Genomic DNA, 8,910 nt, shown 5'->3' on the forward strand with positions numbered 1-8,910 from the left:
CCTTTCAAAATGCAGCATCTATTTGTTCTCATAAGGTATCCATTTATATGTGTTCACACATGGGTTCACTGCCCGGCTTCGGCCAAAAATGATTGTATTTTTTTCTCTCACCCATGAATGAGAAGGGTAATTGTACCCAAGCTTGAAGCTCAAAACGAGGATTTTTTTTGTAATCATCCATGGTATGAGGGTCGCCCTGCCCGAGCTCACCTAGAAGCTCGAAATGGTAGTTGTTGTGATGTGTGCAAGAGCGATGCACGTGTGAGGTGCATGTGCATGGGTTGGTGAACTTCTACGTTCAAATCGAACGCAGTGGTTCTGCTGTGAGCGAGTCGGCTCAAAATGGACTAGGTGTCTAAGATGGTAGACATGCGCACACATGATTGGTTGATGGACACTCCAATGTATCATTGAGGGGGAGTGTTGAGAGGTAGCGATTGCGGCTGTGCAATGCTACATTGATATGGGTGATGGATGATGGGTGAGTTGTGGAACACCTCGATTAAGAGGGGGTGTTGAGATATGTAATCGTGGTGTTGTGTGTATGTGGGAAAGCACCCTAGAGGTGCAAGATATCGTGGTGAGATAGGAATGCCACATGTAATATTGCATGGTGTGTGAGAGTTGACCAAAAGAGTGTAAAACGAGTTGCCACATGGATGATGACATGTAAAGTGGGATAAGGCTAGAAAGCCTATATCATTGTATGGTTCATGGAGAATGCAATACAAGAGAGAATAGTGTTGAGTGTGCAATCTCTCTCTCTCTAGTTATGGAGTTCTTAGTGTGGTTTAATCCACCTTAATCTTATGCTTAATCTATGTCCTTCACCATGATCAATCCCATTTCTAGAATCTTAACATACTGAGACTTGCGAGCACTCGTATCTGTATGAAACATCTTGACCAGAGTATCCCATGCATCTTTGGGATTCTCAGCATCCTGTATGTGTATGAGCATAGCATCAGAAATACATATAGACAAATAATGCAGCACTTTGAATGCTCTCTCTGACCATTGCTTATGAGCAATAAGCTGCTGCTGTGTAGGTTGTCGAGGTAGCTCAGGCTCTGGCTCAGCACCTGTAATGAGATTCCAAAATCCTTTTCCTTTCAAGAAACTCTTTATCCTGTACTTCCATGCCTGGAAGTTCTTCCTATCCAGCTTTTCACCAACAATCGGAACTGGATTATCCGACATGTTGCTCAATGCGTACACCTTCCGCACACTTCAAATCTGTAAATGAGCCTTCCTCAGCTCAACCACACTCCAATGAATGTTCCAGATACTCCAAGGTAGCCAACAAACTCCAAATTTGATGTAGAAAATCAACCTGTAATCATCCACCAAGATGAACTGTCTCACGCAGTCCGGGATACCCTGCTTTGACACGCCTTCCAAGGCTCCAAATCACAATGTAATGATGCAATCAAGTATGGGCAACTTGCATTGACACCTAAACAACCTCAATGTAGAGTATCAACACCATCTGACATGTGTACATATCAAATTTTGAAAACCCCTTTCTCTGTTTTTGGAAAAACTAGAAAAACCAGAAAAACCAGTAGGAAAATGGCTCTACTTTCTTCAATATTTGACCAAATTGAGCAACCAGGCATTCATTATCTTAGCAATAGTGTCCATCAACTCCATGTAAGAGGAATTTTTCCAATTGTATAAGACCAAAGATTAATTGCTCAATTAAAAATGCTCTGTTTCTCTGTAACCAGTGGACAGCCTGTTTTAATCAGCTCATTCCCAGCTCAATTAGGCATAATTGACCAAACAAATCACATAGCCCTCTTCTCCAAAATGTATATCATCCAATTGCTAAAGAAATTGTGGAAGGAACCAAGTACCCAATGAGGATTTGATCTCCTCGTAGGCAAAATGACCAAAAACTGCTCTGTTTCCTCTGTTCTGGCTGCGCCGCCTACAAATGAGGGGTTTAGGAGAGTTTGTGTTGACAATTGATGATGTTAATAAGTCCCCAAGACACCTAGGTACATGTGCAATCCACTAATGGTTGGATTTTAGCCAAAATCACACTCCAAATGCTTCAATTTTGGGCTTCCTCTTCTCTGTTTTGTGAGGGCTCAAAAACCAGAGATTTTCATACATTCAAATGCTTCCAAAATGCTCCAAAATCACAATAGGGCTTGCATAGAAGTTGCCATTACATCCCTCATTGTCAGATACATGTTTGCTTTGCCAGATTTACATGTATTTCCACCATACATCAATGCTTTCAAGCTTTAATGGAAAGCTTTCAAAAACCAGAATTTTTCTTTGCTTTGATTTGCTCTATTTTGCTTGGCTTTTGCCTGTATCACCTGCAATCTGCTCAAGGATGTTTAGAAGACCTTACCCGGTAGGCCAAGCTCTCAGATCTGATAGTATTTGGTGTGCTCCAACAATTGGTGTGCTCCAAGGTGTGCTCCAAGCTTCACAGCTCCAATGGCAAGCTTCACAGCTTCTTCTCCCTCTTCTCTTCACTCACTCATAAACCCTAATAAACAGCACAAGGCTCTAATACCATGTTGAAAGAACAGTAGAGGGGGAGGAGACACACACACAGGAGCAAACCCTAATGTATATTGCAAACCCTAACCATAGAGGGAAGCCATGTCCACTCTCACACAAAGCATAATGCACTAATCCATAATCCACACAACACACAATGAGTTGTGTCCACACTCTACTAACCCTAGCTAATGTCCACACACTATGACCAGCTGGACACACGGTCATTTATGTCTCACACATGTTTCTACCTAATCTGCCAGCACATAGCATAGCTGGCTCACACTGACATCGAGATTGAATCTCAACAGCTTGGTCCTCCCTGGTCTCGCGCGAGGTAGATGTCTCTGTTGCAGCATGAACTGCAGCTCTTGCCTGTTCTGTAATCGGGTTATGGTGTTAAGAGGGACCGTATGGATGAAGCCGTTGTGAGGTGAAAAAAAGAAAAAAGAACACTGCCTCTATAGCCCTTCACCTCCCGAACTTGGAAAATACAAACACAACGGAGGCACCACCAGCCACCGGCTGGAACACTTTCCACACTTCACCGCCCAACCCACGCCAGACAGATAGCACGAAACAGGGGCACCATAGACAAAGATAAACACAGCAATATATTTCCAGAAAACACTTCATACAAGCTTCTCTCGACACAGAAGCCTTACTCACAGAGCTTACAAACACTCAGGCTCAGACCTGTCACTGCCGAGGATACACCACATCTCCAATTACCACGAACCTCTCGCTTGCCTGCTGTGCCAATCACACCAAAATGAACCCGGCCACTCTCACTTTAGAAGGCGCCCCACCAGCTAACCCTCAACTCTCTGTAGCCCATCACTTCTGTGTATGTCGTCAGCAGCAGCTACCCATAAAACATTCCCCTTTGCACCTGTATCGGCCTTTGAGGCTCCTGTCTAATCAAACTTTGCATAGGACTCTTATCCACCTCAACCAAATTTACATGTATACTTTCTGCAGACACAATACCTTCATACGGATAAATACACATCTCCATCTGCTTCAAAATCTTGCCTTCCTTTTCCCTAGCAACCCTAACTACATCATCAAATGACTTGGGATTCTTTAACTCAACCCTGACCTTCAAATGGGGTAGCAAACCATCAACAAACAAGCTCTTTTTCTGAAACATAGGAGGAACTTCCTGCTTCAATGTCATACACCACTTATTCCACAAACATGTAAATACCTTCACAAAGTCATCCACCATGGACCTGCTTCAAGATGCTCAACTCCTGCCAAAGCACACTAGAATCCTCCACTTGCTGAAAACGCTCCAAAAGGCCTTCTTTCAACCTGTCTAAGGTCAAAACACCAGCATCCTGTGCTTCAAAATCGTTAAGCCAGCTTCGGGCATCTCCCTTTAAGAAAATCTTTATCAGCCTTAGAACTTGCTCTTCATCTGTCACATGATTGCTAATGCATGCCAGCTCCATCTGCTCCAAAAAGTCACACACATCTTCACCCTTCCTACCATGAAATTCTGGATAAGAACACATCATAACCTGTAAAAATCCCTGAGCTCAGTGGAACATACGCCCTTCTAGGCAATGAACAACACCAGAGCTATCCTCAGTGGGGGCACCAGAAGAATGTGAGGTGAAAAAAAGAAAAAAGAACACTGCCTCTATAGCCCTTCACCTCCCAAACTTGGAAAATACAAACACAACGGAGGCACCACCAGCCATCGGCGGGGCTGGAACACTTTCCACACTTCACCACCCAACCCACGCCAACCCACGCCATACAGACAGCACGAAACAGGGGCACCATAGACAAAGATAAACACCCAGCAATATATTTCCAGAAAACACTTCATACAAGCTTCTCCTGACACAGAAGCCTTACTCACACAGCTTACAAACACTCAGGCTTAGACCTGTCACACTGCCGAGGATACACCACATCCCCAATCACCACGAACTTCTCGCCTGCCTGCTGTGCCAATCACACCAGAATGAACCCGGCCACTCTCACTTCAGAAGGCGTCCCACCAGCTAACCCTCAACTCTCTGCAGCCCATCACTTCTGTGTATGTCGTCAGCAGCAGCTACCCAAACACCTCTCTCTCTCTCTGTGTCTCTGTGCTGATCCTTTGCCACCTGCAGCTTATCTGCAGTGCTACCGGCCCCACCACCAAGCAGCAACGCCTGTCTCTGTCTCTTCTTTGACGTGCGATCAGCCCCACCAGCTTCTGCACGATCCTCTTTATGGCCACACGTGCCCTCTTCACCACCCTGTCTTCAGCATCCGGTTGCCAGCATCTCCTTGGCTTCCACATCCAGCTTCACCTAACGGCCACACGTGCCCTCTTCACCACCCTGTCTTCAGCATCCGCCGGTTGCCAGCATCTCCTTGGCTTCCACATCCAGCTTCACCTAGCGGCCCTCTCTGCCTCTGCACTTTCGCAGCTCCTTGCCAGCTGTTCTGCTTCTCTTCTTACGCGTGCCCTCCACCCTCACCAGCCCGTCGGCTGTCCAACTGCAGCACCTTCAACGCCCTTGTGTGTCCCTTGAACTCCTAGTTTCTCCTAGGCGGCCTTTCTGTAAGTCGCCAGCCCGTCAACAAGGCCAATAGAGTCTCACCAGCCTCTCTTCCTCTAGCGGACCTTTTGCTCTCACCTGCAGCTTCCACACTCGCCACCAACGACCATCACTTCCTCTGTCCTCTTCGCCAGCTCGTCACCAGCCAGTCTTCTCCTTGATGCCAGTCCGCTGCCTTTAGCGCCAGCCTCACACTCCTTGCACTGTCAGCCCGTCAACCAGCAGCTAGAACCTGCACCTCTAAGGCGGGCCCCTTGCGCTTCCACTTACACTTCCCTACACTTTACAAGCCTGTCAGCCCTTCGACTTGACGCCAGTCCGCTGGCTTTAGCGCCAGCCTCACACGAACCCACAACTCTTGCCACAGGGGGCTCCAACCACCGCCAACACCACCTCTTCACCTAGGATTACGACCTCGTTCATGCCGCCAGCCCATCACTTGCTGCAGCTTCTCTTCAGGGCGACCTCCCTTTCTCTGTGTATCTGCGGCTACGCCCGAGAGCCCTAGCCACTCTCACCAGCCCGTCGGCTGTTCTCACCAAGGCGGGTCTCCTTGCCAACCTTTGCACCTGCTAGCTTGTTTTACCTGACGCCAGCCAGTCTTCATGGCTCCTCTTCGCTAGCTCTCCACGCTTACACGCTAGTCACCGTTACAGTCGTCACACTTCGCCAGCCCATCATCTTGATGCCAGCCTGAACCTACATTTCTGGCGGTCCTTACACTTCACAAGGGAGGCCCCCGTGTCCAGCCTCTGCTTGTCGTACCCAGGGCGTGCACCCCTCGCCACAGCGCCTTACGCCTACACGTTCAACGAGACCCCCACCTTCTCACGAAGCGGCCACCCTTTTTAACCTGCCGAGTCTCCACACCTGCAGCTTCGCCAACTTTCTAGAGGTCCTACGCTGGCAGTAGCGCTGGCCACCTAATAAGCAGCCATGATAGTAGTTTGTAACATTGTGATTTCCCCATATTTGGCAATATGTGCAATAGAGGGTGGGACAAGGTCATAAATGTGGACACTACGCTAGTATGGCTAGCTAGAGTGATCGGGCACCATATAAGCTCCCTCTTTGGTGGGTATAGAGATGGGGTTGGCTGACCCGATCCCCCGACCTTGGTTGGTTCTCCAATGTTGGGTCATTTGCTGTATTAATGTTGCGGGAAACTTCTTGACTTGCTGCCAGATGTGGACTCTTTGCTGAGATGTAGTGCTCGTGGTCTTGAATGAGGCTTTTAACGTACCCTCATGAAGTTCTTAGGAACGTGTTCCCTTGAAATTGTCCTTAAAGTCCATAGCACTCCTACATCATTGCTTAAAGGAGGTATGGTCCAAGGCATACAATGAATTGTGCAAGGGTACATCATCCAGACCTTCTAGAAATCTCCCTATTAATCTCTTATCAGAGAACTTGTCTCTGGCACTACATCGGGAGTGGAAATATTTGACTTTATTGATATAGTCTTAGATGGTTTCACCATCCTTTTGTCTGACATTGTGCAGCTACTCTATTGGACTCCATCTGGTACCTTGGTGACAATATCCTACCTTGAAGGCCTCTTTCAAGGCTTCAAAGTTGGCCTTGTCCTCAACTTTCAAAGGAACTAAACCATTAGCCTACTTTACCATCTAGGGTGAGGCAAAAGACACTCACCTTAACTTGATCTTCCACGTGGCCAAAGGATTCACAAATTTGGTTGAACATCTCCAAATGTGGGATGGGGTATCCAGTCGCATCAAATTTAGTGATGAGCTTTGAGATGCTCATGGGTTTATTATGGTCTAATCTGGATCCTAGTGTAGGTTGTACTGGCGCTGGGAGCATGATGCCTGCAGCCACCCCCTCCCTATTTCCATGGCCAATCTTAACATTTCTAATGTTAGCCGTAGAGCAGGTGTCGCTTGAGGAATGATTGGAGGAGGAGTGGGGCCAGGAGGTTAAAAATCTTTTGAGGCCCTTTTCTTATAGGTTGGTTAGATTGTGTCCCTTGTTGTCCCATGTGGTACCCATGGTATGCTCCTTGTGGTGGGGTACTATTGACATACGAGAGAATTGGGCTAGTGAGACTGAGTTGGGTAGGCCCTTTCTATCTAGTATAATTTTTTTGGTCCTTGAGAAGATGGACTTGGCCCTAGGTGTTGTACAGGTCTTTGGGACTTGTATGAGTCAGGCACTCTTGAGATAGGCATGGCTGTCCAGACTGGTGGTTGGGTCTTGGTTTGATGGCTTTCATTCTGCCCTATTTCTGCTCTAGGATCTAAAGATGGCATGGGATCACTTTGTTGTGTATGGTCCATACCTCTCGCCCTGTGGGTTGCAAGTCTTTCGATTGTGTGATTCCCAAGATAAAGTTGCAGAGCCTCGAAGAAAGGCTTCTCTATGAATGTGTGGAAGAGGTAGGATCTTGCTCTTGGATAGATGGTCTGCCCATACACTAAGGTTTGGGCTCTCCTATCTCGAGGTTAGGAGTTTCTTGTCCCGTGTTGGGATGGTCTTCTCTCTCACTTGTGCTGTGAAAGACGAGCACATTTTGGCTCCATGCGGTATTAATCGATGGGTTTGATCTTAGCGAGGGAGTTTCAGGAGAGTTTATATCATCAAAAAGAGGGTTGTTTTGCACCAATTTACCCAAACGTAGGTGCATGGAAGTGTGGAACTACTGTGCAGAATCCCCCTGTGAAGAGTAATTTGTTTTTGGGAACTGTACAGCCGTAAGATTTGGGATGGTACGAGCATATGCTTGTAAAGGGATTGGATGTACACTTGTCAGGGAGCAGATGGCACGAGCATACGCTTTTGAAAGGACACGGGCGTGGCAGGTGAATGGTACAGGCATGGGAAGTTTGCCAATGGGCTTACACTTTGAGATGGAACAGTTGGTATGGGCGTGGCACAAGTGGAACGGCCGTATGCTTTCTAAAGATGGGGTAAAAGAGAATGGCACAGGCATGGCAAAAGTGACACGGACGTGGAAAATGAAATGAATGCTTTGGAATGTACGTACACTTTGGGAAGGAATGGCCATGGAAAAAATGGAATGGCCGTGACACTGTCATATTTCAGAGATTGTTTAGATTTTTAAGGGAATTTAAGGCGGCAAGTCTGTTGAGATATCGAGCTCGTCTAGTGAGGCAGTGGCCACTAATGACCCGCCTGGGGGATAGGCCCCACACTTACACCACTGGCATGGTTGGTGAGATCTTGGGTGATACGCGGCCAGTGGGATGACAGGCTGTGTGACAGCCATTCTGGCATAGTTATAGCGCCAGCTCATTTAGTCGGGTTCACACTATAGAGAACCCGTGTATGTATTTGGTTGAGTACCTTTCATATTGTGTGTACTCTTATTCTTGTATATGGTATGTTGAGAAGAAGAAGATTTTCAGCCTCTCACCTTGTGTGTTCTCTATTAGGGTTTTATGAGTGTGTGTGTGCTTGCAAGAGCTCAAGCTCTCTTCCCCCCTGCATCTTTTCATGGTATCAGAGCCTGGTTCGTGCTAAGGGCTAAGCTGCAAGCAAGAGAACCACAGGAAGCGGTATGAGGGTAAGAGCTTCAACTACTCTTCCCTATTGTGTTGGTGACTACACCCTTGTCGGGAGCTCTACGGGAGGCACCGGCAAACGATCTCTGATTGAGGAGCTTTCTTCGCGGGAGTAAAGCTATAGGGCAACTATAGAGTCCTTTGGACTGAAATTTCCGGGCCGAAAACGTGTTTCGGGCGCGTCTGGACCTCCGTTTTTCAGAAAGCAGGCGATTTCGAGCACTACGGGTAAGTCATCGATTCTCTGCAGAACTCTGTTTTAAGAATTGCAGGAAGACAGA

Source organism: Cibotium barometz, chromosome 36 (genome assembly GCF_041138505.1).
Source record: "Cibotium barometz isolate CiBa-2024 chromosome 36, ASM4113850v1, whole genome shotgun sequence".
In the NCBI taxonomy this organism is placed as follows: domain Eukaryota; kingdom Viridiplantae; phylum Streptophyta; class Polypodiopsida; order Cyatheales; family Cibotiaceae; genus Cibotium; species Cibotium barometz.